This window comes from Cydia splendana, chromosome 27 (assembly GCF_910591565.1).
Source record: "Cydia splendana chromosome 27, ilCydSple1.2, whole genome shotgun sequence".
Taxonomy (NCBI): Eukaryota; Metazoa; Arthropoda; class Insecta; order Lepidoptera; family Tortricidae; genus Cydia; species Cydia splendana.
The window spans coordinates 9815077-9827829 of NC_085986.1; the positions used below are offsets into that span (position 1 = coordinate 9815077).

Consider the following 12753-nt stretch of genomic DNA (forward strand, 5'->3'; position numbering starts at 1 on the left):
CTGTTTCCCACATATTTTGCACTCGAGTATACCCTCCCGATGGCGTCGTAAATGGTTCTGTAAACTGGAGAGGGCTGCAAACTTGATCGTGCACAAATGACAGGCGTATTTGTACGGCCGGTCGTCCGTGTGAGTCTGCTCGTGCCTCACTAGACTTGGCTGTTTTTTAAATGGCTTGTTACACTTGCTGCAAAAGTAAAGTGGTCGTTTAGGCGCGTGCGCGTGTTCAATGTGAGCCTTCCAACTGGTTATATTTGCAAACGTGTCCGCACACATGCCGCAGGAATGTGGGCCTTCTACTGTGCATTTGTGCTTATTTAAACTTGTCCGTTTTCTAAACACCTTGTTACAAGTACTGCAACTGTACCGCTTCGCATCACCGTGACTCCGTTCGTGCCTGGTTAAGGTGGTCCAGCAGATAAACTTTTTTTTACATGTTGCACAAGAATACGGGCGCTCGCCGGTGTGAATTCTTCGGTGTATTGCTAGCTTACCTTGAGCTGCGAACGCTTTGGGGCACACGTCGCAGGCGTACGGCCGCTCGCCGGTGTGTAACCGCCGGATGTGCACCACTAACCCGGCCCGGTGTGAAAACGCCTTAGAACACACATCGCAGACGTACGGTCGCTCACCGGTGTGGGTTCGTTGGTGTCTCTTTAAATGGTCGCTTCGTACGAACGCCGCGTCGCACGTGTCGCAGGTGTAAGGTTTTAATCTGGCATGTAAGAGTAGGTGTCGCTTAAAATGCATGCGGTGCTTGAACCGTTTTCCACACGTCGTGCAGGTGTCGGGTGCGGCTGCCTCGGCTGACCTGCTCGTCTTCGGTGTGTGTGTATGTGTGTGTATCCCGTCTGTCCGCGGTGTGTGTGTGCGCCCGTCGTGGCCCGCCGGCGTCCCCTCGTGCTCGGGCTCTGGAACAAAACACGCCAGTGAGAGCTCGCTTCCACTTGTCGGATGTTGGGTCCGGACTTTAATCGGATGTCCCAGTCTAAGTTATTACCGTATTTTGTTTTGACATGAATGGATAAATTGTTGACATAAGATTAATTATTGCAAGACATTTTTTAATTTGTATGTATTAAATAATATTATGTAAATATGAATGACGATCATAATATAAATTCGTGTAGATTAGTCTAGCATAATTTATAATGTAATTTAATATTATGAGAATAAATATCTAAATCTAAATCTAAATCAGTGGCAGAACATTCTATATGAAGCGTTGGCCACAAAAAATGGCATAGGTAATTAATAATAATTTATAAAAAAGCGTGGGGATGTGACGATCCCATCGCCCGCTGGTGTTACCAGAGCAAACAGTCGACGCTATTTACGCTGTACAGCACGACCACGGAAGATTTTGTAATTTATTTTGTGCTACAAATTTCTTTTGCGTTATGCGTCTGTTGCTATCAGTTTTTGAAGTGCAAAGTAAGCCTTTCTGAGCTGGTGTGGTGAAAACGAACTTTACCTTGTATGGTGGTGGGGCACGGTTGCCCCCCTCCCTCCCCCCCGCCGCCGCGACGGTAGCACATCCACCACGGCGTCTCGTCTGCCTCCGGCTCGATTGGGATTGATTTTGACTGCAAATAATAGGTATATTTTTCTCAAACTTGTAATGAAACATGACTTTTTTCAAATTCAATACAATACAATAAATACATATACAAATTAGGTCCCGGAATACACGTATTGCGGTGAGTGAAGATGATTATGTAAAGGAATATCATACAGCCAAACACACCCAGGCCTGTAAAACAACCTTCTCTTGTTGTAAAGCCTGACCAGGAATATATGATCACGCGCCACGCTGCGGAATTTCACTGGAACTATTTTTTTCATACTATACTGAACTGTCATACTGTACATGATAATAACAGCGCCCTCTTGACAATGATCATATACAGTGGAAACTGGATAAGTGGAACCTGGGTTAGTGGAAAACCTCTTTAAGTGGACCCAAGTTCTCGGTTTCAGTCCCTTGGCAACGAATTACCTCTATAAGTGGAATTTTGGGACCTCTATAAGCGGAATCCATTTTTTCGAAAATTTCTTATTTTTACCTCTGTAACTGGAAGCAGCCGTCGCCGAAACCTCTATGAGTGGAATAGCTCGGCGTTATAAAATGTATTTGTAATAAACCGTCACAAGGAGGATAGTTTGTATCGTTAACATTATGGTTCGTGTTTTAACATGGGTGTTTTAACTACGTATTTTGTATGAGATCACACATCGTTCAGTTTGGTTCTTTTAGCCGTGGTGCGGTGCCTTGCTGTTAGATAAGCAATGCCTATTGCGCAAAATCAAGTGTTTATCTCTCTCTTCGGGATGAATTAGTGAAGATATCAGTGTCCAGTCTAGTGTGCCACAGTCTACGCTTTGTAGAATAATTAAAGATAAGGAGAAGATTCAATCTCAGTGTATTATTTAAGTCTTGATCTTTTATTTGACCATACTATACGTGACCTCTATAAGCGACATTACTAGCATCCACAACCTCTGTTAGCGAAAGCCTCTGTAAGTGAGAAAACGTTTTATTTGAACCTGGTTAAGTGGAAAACTGGATAAATGGAAAACCTGGATAAGCGGAACTAAACAGCCGGTCCCTTGCGATTCCACTTATCCAGTTTCCACTGTATTACTATTAAACAGGCTTTACTGTTCATAATGATACAATTCAGATTTCAATCTATTACTGTTGCTATATGTTGTAGACATATATGTTGTAGACATATAATTATGTTGTAGACATATAATTATGTTGTAGACATATATGTTGTAGACATATATGTTGTGGCTTTTCATTAGAGAAGGGTCCTTGTCCACTTGCAGCGCAAGGACTCTTAAGGTCTCTTTTAAGGCATGGAACATACATTTACACATACATTTTATTCTAGTAACATTCTCGTTCAGTATTTTACATAGATTTTATAAATGTTTAACAATCTTATTGTAAAATTAATTAAAATAATTAATTAATTATTACTAGCGTTGAGACCTTTACTATGATTCAATAATTTCCGAGAATAAGGTACCTAATGATGTTTGTAACTGATGAATGTGTTAGAATAAAGAATATTTATGTTATGTATGATTTATTTTATTTATAATTATAAAAGAAGTATCCCCAAAATTTCATCCACTATTTGTTTTTCTAATTTTAGCAAGATGGAATTTGGGGTGTATCACTTTCGTAAAAACTAGTGCCTACGTCAATTCCTGGGATAAGTTATAAAGTGGATTCCAGGCGCCCATGAGCCGTGGCAAAATACCAGCATAACGCGGGGAAGAAGAAGGGGAATTTGAGGTGTAGACTTTTAATTAATGAGAAGAGAATGTTCGGTACTATAGATAGATAGATAGATTAACTAGTAGTTCGCCCCGAACTGAGAACTCGCAGTTAACCAAAAATGATTATAGAGCGATTGACTTTGTTGCACCTACTTAGGTACTCATATAGTGCTACATAAAATAGTAGAAAGTAAATGAGGGCACCACTTTCTACGTAACTGTCACATTTTTGAAGTAAAATGCTTACACATGGCAACAATTTAGTATGGACATTTTTAAGTTCCATTTTATTTAATTTCTACTATTTTATGTCGCGCTATAGGCGGCAATGGATCAAAAATCGCCTGGATTTATTGCAAGGTCTGTGGAGCCCTTGACTGATAGATTTAAGCAAAGAGTAGTATGTATAATATATAGGACAAAGAGATCCCTCTCGTGGAACTTTTTTGCATCCATTTTGAAGTGCCATCTGTAATTCTTAACCAGAAATATCAACGCCAATAACAGGGGGAAGGGCATAAATACCGTCTAAGTATGTTGCGAACGTAAAACACTTTGAAAAAAGGCTCCAGGGCATTTATTGATGATGATATCCTGTTATCCCTCATCAGGGACATAGGGCTCTCAGAAGGGATTTCCATTCTTCGCGGTCCAGCGCGGCCTCTTCCAGCTCCGCAACAAAATTACACGCAGCAGGTTGTGAATCTACCCGCCATGATTTTTTCTGAATTTTCTGGTAATAAAGTTCTCAGCAACTATGATGGCGTATGAAAACTTTGTTTCATTTAACAATTTAAAACCGTAAGTATTTTTATTTATCTGTATTATGTCATAGTACAGACAAAACAGTAAATGGGGTGTTATAATATTTTGAGTTTTATTTGACAAAGTTGTGTTTTTGTGACAATCGGCTCCATGGCAACGATGGCCATAAATAATCTGTTCTAACAGATGTTTTTTTTTGGTTGATCCATGCCCTGGATACAAGAGTTTTAAGACGTTCTGAAGAAATAAAGTGGAGCCATATTTTAAAAAAAAAGTTAAGCGTTAAGTAATATAGATGTCGCTATTTTTTCGAATAAAGTGTTTTATATACGACTGTCCCTCCCCTGGATTTAAGTATAGCGTATAGAAATCATAGAGATTAAAATAAACTGTATCTGTGCTAAGCTGAAATATTTCCTGTCAAATGTCACATACTTATATTATGTTTACATTATTTTATTTTTATCTTGCTAATTATTTCAAAATGGTAAATTTAAAAACAATATTATAAAACTGCAAACCGAGCACTTTCATTTGATACTAAATTCGACCATGTTTTAAGCAAATAAAATGACCAGAATAGCAAGACCTCTCACAAACACCTTTTTGGCCTTCTAAGCTCTTCTACCTCAATAATCCCTTGATCGAGCCTAATCATAATTTAATGACAAAAATATAATGCCCTCGACTACACGTTTATCCAACTTCATTTAAATTAGAACAAATTTACTTTAGTTCTTGAGTATCAAACTGTTATGTTGGCACATTGACTAGTGTGGTTTCTTGTTTAAAAAATAAATATTTAGTCTATGCTGTCATGGCGTTGTTTCATTTACTACATTGGCGACTCGAGGAAATTAATTAGTTGTTATTCGTGAAAATGGCGTTAAATACGAATTTCTTGCTGCCCGGGGCTTTCGACCAAAATAAGGACGATTGGAAAGTGTATAAAGAACAAATGTTGTTTGCGCTACAAGCACTAGGCGTGGAAAATAACCTAGAAAATGCCCGCGCCATTTTTCTTTCACAATGTGGAAAAGATACTTTTGCATTCGTAAGCTCATTAGTGGCGCCGAAAAAACTCATCGAAGTGGACTTTAAAGATATCCTGGGCGTATTGGACAAGTTTTTCGCGCCCGAGAAAAGCGAAATACTTGAAGCCGGGAAATTCCATCTCCGATGTGCATTAGTTAGCAGTGCATTGTAACTTCAGTGATTTAGAAAGACAATTGCGTGACAGACTGGTGTTGGGAGTTAGAGATGTGCGTTTGCGACGTGAATTACTAAAAACGGACAATTTAACATTCGCGCAAGCCGTAAGCCGAAGCGTTCAATATGAGCAAACTGTGAGCGACCTTTACCCGCAGGCCGCGAGTACCTCAACACCTCTGGAGACCAAATCAACAACGAGCACAAGTACATCTGAACCTATGGACACCAACCTAGTTAACGTCGGCTCGCACAAGCGCGAGACTGCCTGTCGTCACTGCGGGGCGAATCATAACCCTAGAGGCTGTAAATTTGCCAGGGCAAACTGTAACTACTGCAAGAAGGTGGGCCATACGGTTGCCGTATGTTGGAATCGAAATAAAAAGAAAATTAATCTGATTGAAGTTGAAAAACTGGATGACAGTAAGGAGGATTTCGCCTACATGAATGAAATTCTGCAAGTACATGTCAATTCAAGTGCGGAACAAGCTAGTAGCAAGATCTTCACTACAATGAAGTTGCAGGAGAAAGAAGTTCAGTTTGAAGTGGACTCTGGGGCGGCACGAACTGTCATCTCATATGAAACATGGAGAAACCTTCAGTTCAATATTAAATTGGAAGACGCTAAAATAAACCTTATCACCTGGGGTCGGCATCCAATCAAGCTGAAGGGATTGGCTAAAGTTAAAGTTGGATACAAAGGGCTTGAACATGAATTAACAATAATTGTTGCCGAAGACAGGGGACCTAATGTTTTGGGAAGAGATTGGTTTGCGCCATTGGGAATACAAGTGGAAGGACTCTGTTGGACAAGTCAAGTACCAGAAGAACTGCAGTTGAAATACCCTAAAGTATTTAGCGACCAACTGGGTTGTTACACGGGATCACCTGCAAAACTAATTCTGAAGAGTGAAGCTCAACCAAAGTTTCTCAAATGTAGACCTATCCCCTATGCTCTTAAAGAAGAAGTGAAAACTGAACTGAAGCGACTTGAAGCAATAGGTGTGTTGACTCCTGTACGATATTCTGATTGGGCTACACCACTACGCATTGTGAGAAAGGAAGATGGAACCTTGAGAATATGTGGCGATTACCGTTCTACGGTTAATATCTCAACAAACTGTGATGTTTATCCACTGCCAACATCAACAGAAGCGTTCCAATTACTAGCTGGTGGCAAAATATTTTCAAAACTGGACCTAAAACAAGCTTATACACAGATGTTAGTAGATAAGGAATCTGCTGAAATTTTGACATGGAATACCCCGTTAGGACTGATGAAAGTAAACCGATTACCTTTTGGGGTCAGTTCAGCACCAGGCATATTTCAACGAGTGATGTCAAGTCAATTTGCAGACATGGATGGTGTTGCTGTTTTATTAGATGACATTGTGGTGACAGGTACTGATGAGGCTGAACATGCTGCAAGGCTAGCTAAGGTACTTCAGCGTATTCAACAGCTTGGATTCACTATAAACATTACCAAGTGTCAATTCTCTGTGCCATCAGTGACCTTCCTCGGCTATGTTCTTGATGCAAATGGCATACACCCGTGCCCAAGAAAGATTAAGGAAATCCAAGAGAGACCAAGCCCATCAGATCTGAAACAGCTCCGTGCATTCTTAGGCCTAGTTAATTTCTATGAAAGGTTCTACAGAGCTAAGGCGGACATCTTAGAGCCTCTGCATCAACTTCTAAAGAAAAATATGACTTGGAAGTGGGGAGAGACAGAGGAAGATGCTTTTAAGAAGGCCAAACAGCTGTTAACCTCTGATTTGACACTAGTGCAATTTGACAAGAATAAGGAGGTAATTCTCACTTGTGATGCCTCAGAATATGGAGTTGGAGCTGTGATAAGTCATATTTTTGATGATGGTCAAGAGAAACCAATTGCAATGGCTTCACGAACTATGCAGCCGCATGAAAGGAATTATAGCCAACTGGATAAGGAGGCCCTGGCTATAATCTATGCACTAAAGAAATTTCGAGACTACCTGGTTGGTGTAAAATTTACCATAATTACAGACCATAAGCCGCTAATTGGGCTCTTAAACCCAAGGAAGCCTATTCCAGATCAAATCTCTCCACGTCTGCTGCGCTGGTCACTGATTCTAGCTAGTTACAATTATGACATATTGTATAAGCCAGGCCAGGTAATTCAGAATGCTGATGGATTAAGCAGATGGTGCAGTCCAGAGCTGGTGCAAGAGGAAGCTCCTTTGCCAGAAGTGTTACTTCTTGAACAAACACCAGAAGGATGGTCAGTTTCTGTTGAGGATATTGCCAATGAAACTAAGAAGGATGAGGTGTTAAAAAAAGTAGTGTTTTTTGCCTTACATGGGTGGCCATCAGAGAGCAATGACCGCATGTTGCTGCCCTACATACAAAGGAAAGATGCAATTTCAGTTAGCAAAGATTGCTTATTGTTTTCAAATAGAGTCATAATACCAGAGAAATTGCAGGGTCAAGTGTTAAAGATTATACATGCACCGCATGCTGGTATGGTACAATCAAAGGCCTATGCACGAGCGTATGTTTACTGGCCAGGTATGGACTCAGACATTACTGAGATTGTTGAGCAGTGTGAGCGCTGCCAGTTGACTCGCAACAATCCTCCAGCAAAATACAGAGAATGGCCTAGGCCCGAGAAAGCATGGGAACGCCTGCACATTGACTTTGCGGGCCCATTTATGAACAAGACCTTTTTGATACTGGTGGACGCATACTCCAAATGGCCAGAAGTAGAAATAATGTCTAGTATGTCTAGCGCGCAAGTTATACAGTCATTGAGGAAGATTTTTGCTGAACAGGGCTTGCCGGATGTACTAGTATCAGACAATGGAACTGCTTTTGTCTCTGATGAATTTGAAACTTTTTTGAAGAGGAATTCCATACAACATATAACTTCACCACCTTATCATCCAAATTCTAACGGACAAGCCGAACGCACCGTGCAGACAATTAAGATAAAAATCAAGCGTCAGAGTGATATACCATGGCCGGAGAGAGTTGCAAAACTCCTGTATCATTTAAGAACAACTCCCAGTACAGTAACCGGGAAGACTCCGGCAGAACTCCTAAATAACAGGAAGTTTAGAACAGCTTTATCAACATTGCACCCTGATTCCAATCATAGCAAAAAGGTTCAAACATCAAGTAAGGGCCTAAGAGAATTTTCGGTGGCCCAAAAAGTATACATAAGAAAATATAATAATAATATGGAGAAGTGGATGAAGGGAATGGTGGTGAAACAGAGGAGTGAAACAATATATGAGGTAAGAGCTGATGATGGGCTGGTGTATCGGCGTCATGTGGACCAAATCAGGGTGAGGAAAGATAACAGCCCAGTCCAGGACGCCGATACTGAGCTTCCACAAGATCCCATGGGTAGTACATCAGAGAGATGGGTCAGGGATCAGTCACAGGAGTGTGATCCGCCCATTGTGATACCCCCTGAAAGTGAATGGAGGGATATAATCGGATTCTGATTGTGTTCCATAGGTAATGTTAGTTTACTTTTGTTGTTCTTGTTCACTTACAGGAGTACTGTTGAGTAGTTGATTAGATTCGAGAGATATTAAGGCTGATTAATGTTTTTGTCAACTTTGGTGGAAAGATGTTATGTTGGCACATTGACTAGTGTGGTTTCTTGTTTAAAAAATAAATATTTAGTCTATGCTGTCATGGCGTTGTTTCATTTACTACACAAACTATCTTCTGACAGTTCAGCTTAAAAACATCGAAATGCCGGGACGTGCCGCTAGCCAGCCGCGTGATCCAAGTCGAATGTAAGAACTTCACTTCGCTTCGCTCGCTCGTTCTCACCTCTGCTTTCTGATCTGACATCTCATCTGACAGGTCAATGACCTCATGTGTTGGGTTGATAACTCGCATGTTGGAAGTCTACGGCAAGTTGATGACACTTGGCTCTGGATTTCGGAGATATGGTTCTCCTTCTAATATGTCCTGCTGACCAATTCACAAATCTGTGAATATAAATAAAAAAATGGGGCATGAATGGGTATGACTGATTGTAAAGAAAGTTAATTCTTAATTTTGTCTCCATTGATATCACATAGCAAATAAGGAGAATAAACTGTGCGCTAATATGGTGGGTTTTATATTGCCGCTGGGTTTCCATTGGACTTTTCTTAATGTAATGAAAGTTTGGAACTGTACACATTTAACCACATACATATCTCAATAAATATTATAAGGTCATGCGAAGTAGAAGAAACCTACTTTATTTTGCTACTCACATAAGTTTATCGTACAACATCTAACCTTAGGACAGATCAATCTAAATCTAGCCCAGCAGTCGGCAACAGGCGCATGCGGCCCGCGGACCGCTCAGTAGTGGCCCGCGGACCGCTCACTAGTGGCCCGCGAGCCTCTATTTAACCGCCTTCAAAAAAAAGGAGGTTCCCAGTTTGACCCGTATGTTTGTATGTATGTATGTGTGTATGTTTGTCCGCGATTATCTCGTTTGTATGTAATATTGACAAACGATAATGTCTGATAAAGTCATAAATATTAACTAAGTGCGGCCCGCGTCAACTTCGTTGACTACTATGTGGCCCTTGACTGCTAAAAGGTTGCCGACCGCTGACTAGCCCCACAGCAAGATCCATCAGGTTTGAGCTGTTGTTGCAATATAAAAGACACTACTCACCGGCCGTGGTGTCTGTGGTGCGCGATAACCTCGCCCTCCTCTGCCCCAGTATCAACTTGTAGCAATATCAACTTTCGACACAGTCCACCTCACCAATCCTCGGATTGGTACCGCGTCCGCAGCACTAACCAAATTACGATGGGACTTCACAAGCATCTCAAGCAACTAACACTAAATTTCTGTATTCAATATTACTTAATAGAGAACTAATTACGACCAAATAAATAAAACCACTCATCACACCAAGCATGGTCTAATAAATATATTATTATACCATGACACCAAGTACAACAACGTCATTGACATTGACAGATTTCACAGATTGTAAAATTCAAAATCATAGATATATAATACCATGAAGATGACATCGAATCGAGCTGTCACTGGGACCACTTTTGTTTAGTGTACGATTAACAATGTGGCCCACCTTGCTGTAGCCATGTCGATAAACTATCGACATTTCTTGCAATTTTAATTTTACTTCAAAGGTTTAACGATACCTAACCTTATTGTTTATAACAGTCGTTAGAGGAACATTTTTCGTATCCATATTTGATTTATTTACTAATATATAGATACGCAGATATAAATGTAAAAAAACACAACAATTGTAATACATACCTACACTGAAACATCAATTTCATCATTAATTTAATATAATAAATAATTTATAATTTCGAATCACAATTAATCCCGTGGTGGTTTATCATTAATGTAGTCTTGTGTATGTCTTGTGTTGCTATACTAACATTTACAGTATCCTTCAAGGTCACAGTATGCTTGACAGAGAGGGGCTCTGCCTTGACATGGGAGGGCTCTGGAGTCGCCTCCCCCGTCTCCGTCCTGCAGTCGGCTGGCTCCGGCTCCTCCTCCTGCTCTGTCCACTCTGCCGCTGGCTCTTTGTTCCACTCTGCTTCCTCCATGGTATCCGCTGGATAAAGACCTTGGCATGTGATATCACAAGTAACATTAGATGGGTAGTAAATATTAATAACATGATATCAGTAAAAGTATATACTTACATAAAAAACCGGCCAAGTGCGAGTCGGACTCGCGTTCCAAGGGTTCCGTATATTACACAATTTTTAACAATCAGTGCCGGATTAAGATATTTTGATGCCCTAAGCATTTCTAGGTGCCCCCTCTCCCTAGGGTCATCAAGATTACATTGATTTTTTGGTAAATTGAGAGAAACTGACGTCCCAACAAATGTCAACGGAGATATTAATAAAACACCACTAAACTACCCGAAATTACTACCCGAAATTAGTTTATAAAAATGTTCGGAGTAGACAAAGAAATTGCAGCTACCCGTTAAAGTTTAATGTTTATTGTCCACGGCACGACACGCAACACTCACAGTATCCGTACACTGGTCCGAAGATATATCCGCTGGTTTCAATTGGTGGTTATTTCTTCGGACTATATATATAGATTTGTACGGAACGGTAATAGTTCCGTACAAATCTATATATATATATATATATACAATATTAATTTGGTTTTATTTATATTCTTCTATATAATCAATTATGCATTGCAGGAGTTCATAATGTATTAATTTATTACAGGAACACCTACTATTCATCAAATCATCAAATTAATATTATTTTGAAATTAATTAAAATATAACACATAACATGACGACACTCGGTCGCGTAAACGAATTGCACCATATTATCACCGACCAATAATAAGCCAGGAAGCTTAGCGCATAATTTGTGACCATATAAGGTAAACGTTTGATGAAGAAAAGCGGCGTCAGTTTGTTCTGCGCAGGCGCGGGCCGTATAGGTTGACAAAAAGCAATAGCGCGGGGGGCCTCAGGGCATTCATAGTTTGACTTTCGTAAGAGTGAGTACGTTCCATAGACTTATAATATATAGAGACGGTGTCTCAGCGAGCTGTCACTGTTGCCACTTTTGTTTAGTGTACGATTAACAATGTGGCCCACCTTGCTGCAGCCATGTCGATAAAGTCATATCGATAAACTATCGACATTTCTTGCAATTTTAATTTTACTTCAAAGGTTTAACGGTACCTAAAATTAACAAAAACGCTTTTATTCTTTATTGTGGTTATCAGATCACAATTTTATAGTCACGCCCCAGCAGGGAACCAAGGGAAAGTTCAGATATTTAATTAAAATACATAAATACCTCCTAAAATAGGTGTTCCGCAATAATTGAATTATATTATTATATTATAATATATTCATGATCCATTAGCATTTCAATTATGTTTATGTTTAACGAAGATATTGAAGCTTCAATTAATCGCTATTTCGTTCCGCTGTGTAGCGTTTATCGATATATAACATGATTAAAATCGACTTTTCACATCCCTAAAAGAGCACACATATACGCTTTTACGCACACATACACAGCCTGGGCGCATCACAAAAGGCAACACTTGATTTGAAGTCCATCTTGTCAACAGTATGGTTGTCCTTTTTTGGTAAACGGCATTTTTAAAAGAGCGAGGAGAGAGAAATGATACTAGTTGCTGCGCCGTGAAAGAGAACAGAAAACGTTGGGCCCTTGGGTATAATAATATACTCCGCCTGGTACTCCATTCCGAGATTCGCGTATGACCTAACTGACACGCGCCTACGTCATCATGCTGTTTACAGGTTCTCAAACTTTGAAATGTGGGAGAATTTTAACCAACGGTGAAAATTATTTTAACGGCATTAATTTTAAGTTATTCATGTAGAAACATAGTAAAATAAATCAAATCTAATGTATTAAATTAAACTTTATTTATCTATACAAGACAAACGTTTAAAAAACTAATTCACAGTTACACATTAA

The 12753-nt window shown here is 39.9% G+C and overlaps 1 long non-coding RNA gene across 1 annotated transcript; it reads right to left on the reverse strand.

Moving 5' to 3' along the window:
- Positions 1-1521: 1521 nt before the first annotated feature.
- LOC134803694 (uncharacterized) lies at positions 1522-10183 on the reverse strand. Its single transcript, XR_010146012.1, has 3 exons — positions 9941-10183; positions 9094-9254; positions 1522-1586 (listed from the first exon to the last, which is right to left on the reverse strand). It is a non-coding gene; the product is annotated as an uncharacterized LOC134803694 (long non-coding RNA).
- Positions 10184-12753: the final 2570 nt, after the last annotated feature.